Source organism: Temnothorax americanus, unplaced genomic scaffold (genome assembly GCF_048541705.1).
Source record: "Temnothorax americanus isolate GAGA-0224 unplaced genomic scaffold, ASM4854170v1 Scaffold55, whole genome shotgun sequence".
Taxonomy (NCBI): domain Eukaryota; kingdom Metazoa; phylum Arthropoda; class Insecta; order Hymenoptera; family Formicidae; genus Temnothorax; species Temnothorax americanus.
This window is the reverse complement of record NW_027509705.1, coordinates 781,915-794,343: the sequence shown is the minus strand read 5'-3', so window position 1 is coordinate 794,343 and position 12,429 is coordinate 781,915.

Below are 12,429 nucleotides of genomic sequence, written 5' to 3'. Positions count from 1 at the left end.
GTTGAAGTATATACCAAAGGTCATTCTACTGCGACAGTTTTATAATTACATAGATTATTTGTGGGATAAGCTGCCCGAACATATCAAGACAGATTCGGAGGTTCAGCAATATCGACGCTGTTTAATACATTATAATTTGCCGTGTCAGCAAACGCACATCGACGGTCCGCCGCCGCTGATAAAAAACTGCGGCAAATGCCGCCGAAAATAGGTCGAGGTCTGTTGAATCGCGCGATAAACGCGCTTCCGATCGAATTACATATCCCCGGCTATCAATTTTGCGGACCGGGAACTCGCTTAGAAACACGATTGGCAAGAGGTGATCGGGGTATCAATCCATTGGACGCGGCGTGTCGCGAGCATGACATAGCCTACTCGCGTAGCAGCGATCTCGCAGAACGACACGTGGCAGACAATATACTCGCCGCGGAAGCGCGAAAACGTGTTATCGCGAACGATTCGACTCTCGGAGAGAGAGCTGCAGCTACAGCCGTCTGGGCAGCCATGAAGGCTAAGACGAAACTCGGTATGGGTTTGAAAACGAAAAAAAAGAAGAAAAACAAGCGAATACTTCCGGTAGCGAAACGCGGTGGTATCCTGCCGATCCTGCCGTTATTAGGGGTTCTCGGCTCGTTGGTCGGCGGAGCGGCAGGAGTCGCAAAGGCCGTGAATGACAACAAAGCCGCGCGACGTCAGCTGGAAGAGATGCAACGTCACAATCGCGCCATGGAAGGTCACGGACTTTATCTCGCTCCATACAAACGCGGACAGGGGGTCTCGAGAAAAAAAAAAACGTCGAAGAAACGCTAAAAATTCCCAAGGGTGTAACTACCAATGTGCAACTGCAACAATTGGCAAAACGTATGCGCATTCCATATTTTAGAGGTGTTTTCATGCGCGACTCGTTACCGATCGGCGGCATACGTCGAAACGAGAGCGGTATCGTGAATTTGGATAATACTGATGGACCGGGTACTCACTGGGTGGCGTATGCGAAGAAGGGAGATCGTGCCATATATTTCGATAGTTTTGGCAATCTTCGACCACCGAGAGAATTGGCGCAGTATCTAGAGAACAATGTAATAGAGTACAATCGCACGCCTTATCAGCGATACGATCAGAGCAATTGCGGACAACTGTGTCTGCGTTTTCTACAGTCGGTTGACAATCAATTTAAAAACCGGCGTTACGCTGTTTAATCTCAGTATTCATTCAAACATGTCACTGACATTTACGCTCACCGGCAAGAGCAGCATCCTCGCGGTAAGCTACTTTCCCGCCGTGGATTTGAGCGATGGCGATTACGAGCTCGGTCTAACAGATTTTGAAACATATCACACGATACCGAATGTAAATTCGTCGAACAATAAATTCTACTATGACGACGACGACAAGGAGATTACCATTCCCGAAGGATCGTACGAACTACGTGATATAGACATGTATCTGAAACGCGCTCTTTTATGGGACCCATCCAATAATGTCTCGACAAGCGAAGATGAACCGCACCCATTGATTATTATTCGGGCTAATAACAATACGATGAAGAGCGAGATCAAATGTGCTTATCGGATAAATTTCACAAAACCGAACAACATTGGATCGCTGCTGGGATTTTCAGCGAATCGCGTGCTGGAGCCGCGACAATGGTACGAATCGAATGTTCCTATAAATATCATCAACGTAAACATCATTCGCATAGAGTGCAACGTGACCGCGGGTGCGTACAGCAACGACAAGTACGTGCACACGATACACGAGTTTTCACCGAGTGTGCCTCCAGGATATAAGATATCGGAAACGCCGGCACGAATCATTTACCTTCCGATCATCGTACGGAGCATTTCGGACTTGACGCTTCGCGTCGTGGATCAGGACGGTCGATTGATTGATTTTCGCGGAGAAGAGATCACCGTTAGACTGCATGCACGAAGACGACAGCGGTAACGTGAGATGCTCGTACTGAACGAAGCTGAGCAGGTGCAACAGACGAGAAACAAGAAGACAATTCGATCGCCAAAGAAGAAACTCACTGCGTCGAACGTTGAATTTTTGAAATCATTGGGTTTCGTCGTACGAAATGGCTAATATCTTAAACATTGGAGGTGACCCAATTTTTGACGACAGCGTCGTCAAGATTGAGACACACACATACAATCCGTACGCCAACACAACGTTTGGACATAACGATGAGATAAGAATACCCATACAACAGCAGGATTTATACACGTTGCCGTGTGAAAGCTTTCTCTACGTTGAAGGAAGATTGACGATAAAGAGAAGGAATGACGAGTCTCAGGCAACGCTTGCAAATAATTGTGCGGCGTTCATGTTTGATGAAATTCGATACGAGCTCAACGGTGTGGAGATTGATCGCAACAGAAACGTTGGAATAACCAGTACCATCAAGAACTACGTATCGCTATCGTATAACGATTCTCAAATCTTGCGGAATGCTGGATGGGACGTTACATCGAGCATACCTGAAGGATACTTTAACTTTTGCGTACCGCTCAAGATGTTGCTAGGCTTTTGCGAGGATTACAAACGCGTCGTTGTTAACGCTCGTCACGAATTAATTTTGATACGAGCGCGTAGCGATAACAATTGCATTGTAGGAAATCCGGCGACGGAGCCGGAAATTGAATTGTTTAAAGTACAGTGGAGAATGCCTCATGTCACATTAAACGAGGTCAATAAGCTATCCATGCTACGGGCTTTGGAAAGCGGACGATATCTTAGTGTTAGTTTCCGTTCGTGGGATCTGTACGAGTACCCAATGTTGCAGAGCACGACCAAGCATTCGTGGGCCGTCAAAACGGCGACTCAGCTGGAGAAGCCGCGGTACGTTATCTTTGCGCTGCAGACCGGCCGCAAGAATATCATGTCGCAAGATGTTAGCGTATTCGATGACTGTAACTTGACCAATGTGAAACTTTATCTAAACTCGGAATTTTATCCGTACGATGACTTGAATCTAGATTTTGGCAAAAATCGATACGCCGTCCTTTTCGATATGTACGCGCGTTTTCGTAAAGCTTATTACGGATACGACAGCTTCGATACGCTTTGCAGCGTGTATACATTCCTAACGGAAGGACCTTTTGTCGTCATTGATTGCTCGCGACAAAACGAATCTGTCAAGAGCGCCACCGTGGATGTGCGAATAGAATTTGATTGTAAAGAGAATGTACCTGCAAATACTACAGCCTATTGTCTCATCTTGCATGATCGTGTAATCGAATACTGTCCGTTGTCGAACGTAGTGCGCAAAATCATGTAAATTGCGATATCAGCAGATATTGCAATATAAGAGATACATATGTAGCGCGATAAGATACAGATTGCTTCGTCGTTTCATTATGATCGTACCAACGTTTGTTGATCTGCAAGGATTCACCGTCGGGATGAAATTTGTCGTAAAGGAGGTGGCGGTGCTGAGAAACGAGGCCGTTTTGGCCCATTATATTTTTACATGTCCCATGCCATGGAGTCTCCTCGCGAAATCCGATAAGTCATGCGCTTCCTGGTTGATTGCAAATCACCATGGACTACGATGGGAGGATGGAAACGTGCCGTACAGCATGGTGAAACACCTAATTACATCAGCCGTGGTTGGAGAGGGTGACGAGACGTCGACTCTTGTGTACGTCAAGGGATGCCAGAAACGAGAATGGCTGGTGGATCTGCTTGAGAATAAAGCGAGAAGACATCTAAAAATTGAGACTTTGGATGCAGATTACGAAGATATCGAATCTTTAAATAATCTAGATGTTACTAATACTGTAAGATGCGGAAAACATGTTAAGAATTGCGCATTACAAAATGTATTAAAAATATTTAACTGGTGGTCGCGACACCAGAAAAAAATATGATTTTTTTAAATAAACTATATATGTATATATAAACGTTTTATTTTCTTTTCCCACATACTTTGTAGTATAATATAGATGTTTTAAGTGCATAATAATTGTTTTAAAGATGTTTTAGTTGTTTTAAAAATGTTTGATAGCGGTTCAATAGCGGTTATACAGATCGCAGTTATACAGATAACTGTTTTAATTGTACAGAAAACTGTTTCATAGCTGTTCAAGAGCTGTTTGATAGCTGTTTTTTAGCTGTTTCATAGCGGTTCAATAGCTGTTTTAGTTGTTTGATAGCTGTTCAAGAGCTGTTTGATAGCTGTTTCATAGCGGTTCAATAGCTGTTTTAGTTGTTTGATAGCTGTTTTTAGCTGTTTCATAGCGGTTCAATAGATGTTTGATAGCTGTTTTAGTTGTTTGATAGCTGTTCAAGAGCTGTTTGATAGCTGTTTTAGTTGTTTGATAGCTGTTCAATAGCTGTTTGATGGCTGTTTTTAGCTGTTTAAAAGAAGTTTGATAGCGGTTCAATAGCGGTTATACAGATCGCAGTTATACTGATAGCTGTTTTTAGCTGTTTAATAGCTGTTCAATAGCAGTATTACAGATTAAACCATTAAAAGTTAATGGTGCGATATCGTTTTCGAAAATATGTCTTGCGGTGACTTCATCGCACACGTGCAGGTATTCGCGCAAACGGGGGTCGGGGGCGAGCGAGAGAAACCGCGAGCGAGAACACGCGAGGGAAAGAGAACGCGAACGGGGGAAAGATAACGGGGGCCGGGAGCGAGAAACCGCGCGCGAAGGAGAGATAACGCGAGCGTGTCATGTGACGTCACGCGGACTCCGCGGCGCGGCGAAACGCGAACGCGGGTCCCCTCGCCCCGCGGCGCCCGAAAACGCGAACGCTCCGCGGCGCGGCGAAAACGCGGATCCCCCCTCGCCCCGCGGCGCGGTGGAAACGCGGTCGCCCCGCGGCGCCGGAAAACATGACGCGGCGAAAACGCGGTTCCCCCTTCCCCTCCCCCGCGACGCCTGAAAAACGCGGTTCCCCCCTCCCCCTTCCCCGCGACGCTGAAACATGCGGGTCCCCCCTCCCCCTCCCCCGCGGCGCCGAAACACGCGGTTCTCCCCTCCCCCGCGGTCCCCCCCCGTCCGCGGTCCCCCCCCGCCCCTCACCACCTCTCAGATCCCCGGAGTGGAACCGGCCTACCTTACCTACTCGATACGAAAAAAATATATATCTATGATTCACAAAATAAACAAGAATTGCACGAACATCACGAGATATTCTTGAGACAATTATTTCCAACGTACGACTTTGAGAATAATCCTGTCGAATTTCCTACTGTACAATATCAACCGAACTGTAATGATTGCGGAGTTTTTGCTATAGCTTTTGCGATTTCATTATTGTTTAATATTAAACCTGACGAAGTTAGATATGATCATAGAGTAATGCGTTCACATTTGTTGAAGATTTTCGAATCGAATACAATTGAACATTTTCCTCAAGATCCACAAAGTGATGCTCAGACAGTGCTTCCATTAGCAGTAATAAGAGATAGAGAAGCTAAAGCGACTGCTCTACGTATAAATAGACATTTATCTCAGAAAGATTCCTGTGAAAACTTTAGTAATACTGGAAATAATTGCGCTGAGAAATGTTGTCGAGAGGAACAGGACTCGTTAGAAAATGATCGTGCTAAAAAACGGCGTCGATATCAAAATTCAGAAAACAATTGTGTTAATAATACTAAAATTAATCGCGCTAAGAAACGTTGTCGAGAGGAACAAGATTCAGAAAATGATTGTGCTAAAAAACGGAGTCGATATCAGAATTCAGAAGACAATCGTGCTAAAAGACGATGTCAGTATAAAGACAACTTAGCAAATAATCGCCTTAATAAGCGAAAACGTTATCTTATACATTCTCAGCAAAAACGAGATAGACAAAGAAAATATTATCGTATACATTATCTTATACATTCTCAGCAAGAAAGAGATAGACAAAGAAAATATTCTGATCGTAAATGGCTTTATAATAAGCGATATTATGAGAGAAAGAAGTCTAAATGCGTACTTGCAAACAAAAATCGTGATATTGCCAAAAATATTACTAAGAAGTATGCAAAGTTTTGGTCACAAAATTATATAATAAAATTTCATCCTGTGGCAATTGAAGATATTGAAACGATACTTGATATTAAAAATCATATTGAAAGACGATTAGAAGCCGAAAGAATCGTACGTTGGTGTATGAATATTCGAGACAGTTTTGTCCGCAAGATTTATAAAATATTAGCTTCACTTAAAAATAAATCAGAAGCGTGTTTGACTCTTGCCGAAAAATGCTCTACAATTGACGATAAAATACGTGCATTATGTGGCATATCGCGACATACGGCTTCGTCTGAAAATTATTTTATCGACACATATCAAGAGACACGGTAGTGTCTCGCGCCAATACACGCGGAGCGAGACCGACCGTGACTCTTTTACGCGACGCGACGGGTTGCGAGTACCCGAGATGTTGAGATCTCGATAACGAGTGAACGAATCAAGTTCTAAGTAGGCTTGATCGATAGCTTGGGGTCCAATTAGGGGGGGCGGGGGGTTTCTCTCATAATATTCCGCTACGTGCCCTACGAGCGGAGATATTGCGACGCAAAGTCCAAATGCGAAAATTTATTTTTAAGATACGTCGTCGTCGTCGTCTACGTCGACCGCTCTTTATAACATACATGTAACAAACAGAGAACGTCACTTTCACTTTTTCGACACTGGCGGCGCAGGTATCGCCAGTTTCGATATCGCGCGCGTATTTCGAAATTAGGTCGATAGATTTATCGGTCAAGAGGAAGATTTCTATTTAGGTAAATTAGGTATATATATAATAAATATTGAGTCAACGGAAAAGAAGATTCTCTACGCTTGGCAGAAAGTGCCGCTAGGGAATTTTTAAGTCGATTCTTATGAATCAAGCTTGAATTTGATGTCTATGTATCCCAGGTTGCCGATGACGAGGTCCACATACTGCGCTCCGTAGTTTTCGGTGTCTACGTGTATTACTGTCTTTGGCTTAACGTCTCTAAATGTTTTGTTATTCACTTTTCTCGTAGACGTAACTCATATTTATATAACTATACTCTTGACGGTTTACCTCTCTCAGCAGTGCGCGAAACTCGAGATCTCGGGGTCTTGTTCAGTGAGGACTTATCATTTAATACACATATACAATCAATAGTTTCATCTGCGTATAGAACGCTTGGATTCATCCTCCGATGGGGTAGATTTTTTAAGAACATAACCACTTTAAAATTATTATACTGTACGTTAGTTCGCCCCAAGTTGGAGTACTGTTCCATAGTTTGGTCTCCGTATTTTTAATGTCATCAGCTATTGATTGAACGTGTGCAGCACAAATTCCTGCGTATGGCTGCTTATCGGCTAGGTAATCCCATGTCAATTACTTGCCATGAATACTGCACTATATTAGATAGATTAAATCTGCTATCGTTAGAAAATAGGAGACTAACCTTTGATCTTACATTTATTTTTAAGCTTCTTAATCACTCTATTGATTGTCCGGTTTTGTTGGAACGTATCTATTTCAACATCCCGACTAGAGAATTAAGACAGTACTCCATCTTCCACCTCGAGTATCACCGTACTTTGTATAGCGCAAATTTGTGTGTAAATAGGCTAATAATATCTGCAAGTAGTTTCTCCAATAGGGTTGACTTTTTTGGTGGCTCTGTATCAACTTTTAAACAAAAACTTTCTCATTACTCTTGTAACCTGAATTTCTCCATATTATGTTGTAAAATTTTTATTTTATCTTATTGTTCTTGTTTTTCTTTTCTCTTTGTACGCTAAAGGGTTTATTATCCGTTAATATAGTTTATTATTATTAATATCTTGAATTCAATGTCCACGTGTCCCAGGTTGCCGATGACGGGATCCAGATAATGCGCTTCATAGTTTTCGGTGTCCAGGTGTAATCGTACGTTGAATGCGATGTCTAGGTGTCCCAGGTTACTGATGACAAGGTCCACATAGTGCGCTTCATAGTTTTTGGTGTCTAGGTGTATTAATAACTTTAAATTTGAATGAGTGCGTTCAGCCGATACTCCGCTAGCCTAGCAATCGTGAGCAGTCGCTCGTTTTTGCTCGTTTCCTCTCTTTTTAATCCAGTAGGTCAAAAGAGAAAAAACGAGCAAAAACGAGCGACTGCTCACAATTGCTAGGCTAGCAAAGTATCGGCTGAACGCACCCAATGTAGGACACGTAGATATCGAATTTGAGGTATTAATACATGTAGACACCGAAAACTACGAAGCGCACTATGTAGACCTTGTTATCGGCAACTTGGAACACGTGGCCATCGAATTCAAGGTATTAATACACCTGGACACCGAAAACTATAGAGCGCACTATGTGGACCTCGTCATCGGCAACCTGGGACACCTAAACATTGAATTCAAGCTTGATTCATAAGAATCGACTTAAAATTTCCCTAGCGGCAGAATTAAAATTATGTCATGACATAATAAAAATCGCTGAATTAAAATTATGTCTAGACATAATAAAAATTGGACAAAAATTATGTCTAGACATAATAAAAATTGAATGAATTAAAATTATGTCTGACGTAAAAATAATTATCAAAAATATCGATACCTAAAGATATCGGTACATATACAGTTGCGAACAACATTCAGTAAGACACGCAAATAAAAATAAATAAAGAATTTTACAGTTAACGACTTATTAACATTAATCATGCTTTATTGCGATTATGTTTTATGTTGAAATTAAAAAATATATACAAGGTGTACAACTAAAAGGGTTACAGATTATAATTTTAAAAAAACTAAGCAAAATATTAAATTGTTGTTTTCCTTAGAAATAATAGTCCGTAACACTTTTAGCTTCATACCTTGTATTATATACGGTTTATAAGATTATAAGATATATTGTTTATAAGATTAAGATGCGTAACACTACAAAAAGGCGTGATATCCGTACAAAATTACCTTTTTAAAAAAAAGGTAAAAAAGAGCGCCAAGTACATGCATAATAGTGTATATGTATTATGTTGTTACCCTGTTATGTTGTTACCTCGAAAAAAACAAAGTGGTAGTATTATATCTCCAAATAGCTTTATCCTGTACATACTGTTTATACAATGCGTAATATACTACAAAAAGGCGTGATATCCGCACAAAATTACCTTTTTTGAAAAAAGGTAAAAAAAGGTGCCAAGTACACGTATAGTAGTGTATATGTTGTTACCTAAAAAAAAAAGAAAGTGGTAGTATAATACCTCGAAAAAACCTAAGTAACAAGTGGTAGATCTTTATATCTCGAAAAATCTCGAAAAAATCTAAGCAGTAGTATCTTTATTTCCGAAAAATTATAACCCAAGTGATACACGTCACAAAATTATGTTACCTTATCAAAAAGAAGAGTCGCGCTTCAAGTGATCTATTACAATTACAAAAAAGAAATGATATCTCTTAAATTAGAGCGCCAATTACAGAGAGAACATGTATATTGCCTCAAAAAATAATTGTCGCACTACTTTGAAAAATCTTTACATTGTGTCAATTAGAAAAGAATGTATAATAACAATTTTATAAGATTAAAAAATTTTATTTAAATTTAACAAGGGAATACAAGATATTTAAATACAAAGTTATTTACATGTGTATTTTTTAATGGCCACAAAGAATTACAGAGGTAACAGTACAAAATAAAAATATTTTATTAAAATACATAAATTTTTCTTGTAAAAAAACTTGGCGCTGCTAGACCTCGAAATTTTAAATAAATAAATAAACTTATTTTATACTTAATTATAAACCGCATTATTCGCCGTCCGCGTAGTCACGCACACCCATATCACTCACTCCCACAACCACGCTGATAATCATTTAATATTACTCCCATCGCATTCTTCTCTGAATTATTTTTATTTATTGTTGTCCTTATTTATTTAAAATTTTGAGGTCTAGCAGCGCCAAGTTTTTTTACAAGAAAAATTTATGTATTTTAATAAAATATTTTTATTTTGTGCTGTTACCTCTGTAATTCTTTGTGGCCATTAAAAATCACACATGTAAATAACTTTGTATTTAAATATCTTGTATTCCCTTGTTAAATTTAAATAAAATTTTTTAATCTTATAAAATTGTTATTATACATTCTTTTCTAATTGACACAATGTAAAGATTTTTCAAAGTAGTGCAACAATTATTTTTTGAGGCCATATACATGTTCTCTCGGTAATTGGCGCTCTAATTTAAAGAGATATCATTTCTTTTTTGTAATTGTAATAGATCACTTGAAGCGCGACTCTTCTTTTTGATAAGGTAATATAATTTTGTGACGTGTATCACTTGGGTTATAATTTTTCGGAAATAAAGATACTACTGCTTAGATTTTTTCGAGATTTTTCGAGATATAAAGATCTACCACTTGTTACTTAGGTTTTTTCGAGGTATAATACTACCACTTTTTTTTTTTAGGTTGTAACATTACTCCGTCACAACCTTTAGTAATGAACGTAAAAGGTCAAACTATGAATGTATTACCTTTGCAGCAGGCACAAGCAAAAAAATCATGGGAATGTAATACCTTGTGTACAATTAATGATCCGTTTTTAATCGATCGTTATGAAAAATTCCTTCAAACGATAAGTACATGTACTTTAAACAAAATACCACAATTGTTAGAAAAGATTCATACATGTACGATAAAAAATTTAAATAAAAAGGGTTACGCACATGCTTGTTACATTGATACGAAACTTTGCAAAGCGATGTTTCTTTGTGTTCAAATATTATCACCTCATTTTCCAAAGGTGAGACATATTAAACGTTTAATTTATCAAATAACAAGTTTCTATCGAAAAATGTTAAATCTGCAGAAGGCTTTAACTTCCGCTGATTTGGACACATTAAATGAAATTATAACTTTGGAACAAGAAAAAGCAAATATGTACAAACATCAACAGAGTTGTACTATTTTGAGTGATGACGATATCATTTCTCGCTATAGCAACGCATTTAAGGCTTTTACCAAACGCTGCATGGACACACCTCGATATGTTTGTGCATCATGTGAAAGACTTTATTATAAGAGAAGTGTCTCTGAAATTAATAAGCTTAAAACGCAATTAGATATTCCAATTTGGAGAGATTTAAGGGCGCATTTAAAAAAACATAACATTACCCCACAATACATATGTCGTTATTGTGCAGGAAAATTCCATAACGGATTAATGCTTGCGTATTGCGTTTTAAATGATCGATTTGTACGTGATACACCCGAAGAAATATCATCTCTTAACACGTTTGAAAAAATTTTTATACGAAGAGTTAAAGCTTTTCAAACTGTTGTTAAAATGGGAACTGTTATTAACAAAAAACTGCTTCATAGAAATATGGTACAAAAAGTAAAAGGTAGAACGTTTCATTTACCATTACCTTTACAAGAGACATGGAACAAATTATGTTCCGATACTGATCCAATTAATAAAAACCATGAAATATACTTCGTACGTGTTAGAGGTGTTCCAACAAAATCCAAAATTGTTTGGGAGGAATACGTAGATCGTAAAAAGGTACACAAAGCTTTAACATGGCTCAAACTCTCAAACGTAACAATCCTTTTTACAATAATATAGCACTCTCAGAAACTCACGATGGATTATGTTTAGAGAAACTGGATAATAATGAATTTGAAGCACAAGAGACGGAAAATGATAGTGAATCTGTTTCGGATAACGAACAAGAATTGAGTCCAAAAGTTCCAATGAAAGAAACAAAAAATAACGTAGACGCTATTTTATCAAATGACGAACAAGAATTGAGTTCAACAGTTCCAATGGAAGAAACAAAAAATAATAACGTAGACGCTACTTCAAATAATCAGCGTGAAGCGATGTTAACCCAGATTCTCGACGAAAGTCAAGATAGTTATTACGAGCAATACACTATTTATCCTTTATATGAAAAAAAATCATGTCAAAGTGCTACTGCCTTATATCAAATGTTAAAAGTTCAAGATTTGCCCTTGGACAATCGTGAGAAATCTTTAGATCTATTGTGTTTTCCAGATTTATTCCCTTTTGGTGTTGATGGACAACGCGAAACTAGACAGGTTAAACTTCACAGCCATGAATTTATTAAATGTTGTTTGACATCCAAACATTCACAATTTAGATTAAGTCCACAATTTTTATTTTTCTTGTTAAATGATGCGAATATTCGTCCATTAAGGGGATGCTAAAGCTAAGGCCGAACTTCCTCGACGTCGGTAATGTCAACTCTGTCAACTAAAAGCAAAGGTCGAACTGATATATTGGACACCTCGCGTGGTGACAACGCGAAACTCCGGTTTCAGTGTTACCAACTAATTTCAGATTCTATGAAGTGGTGTATGTCCGTACACGTACACACACCACTGAATTGCTCACACGGACGCACGGTAGAGAGACATGAGCTATAGACGCGGCAACGCCGCGCGGCGTTGCCGCGTCTTGGATTCTTTAGCAATACAG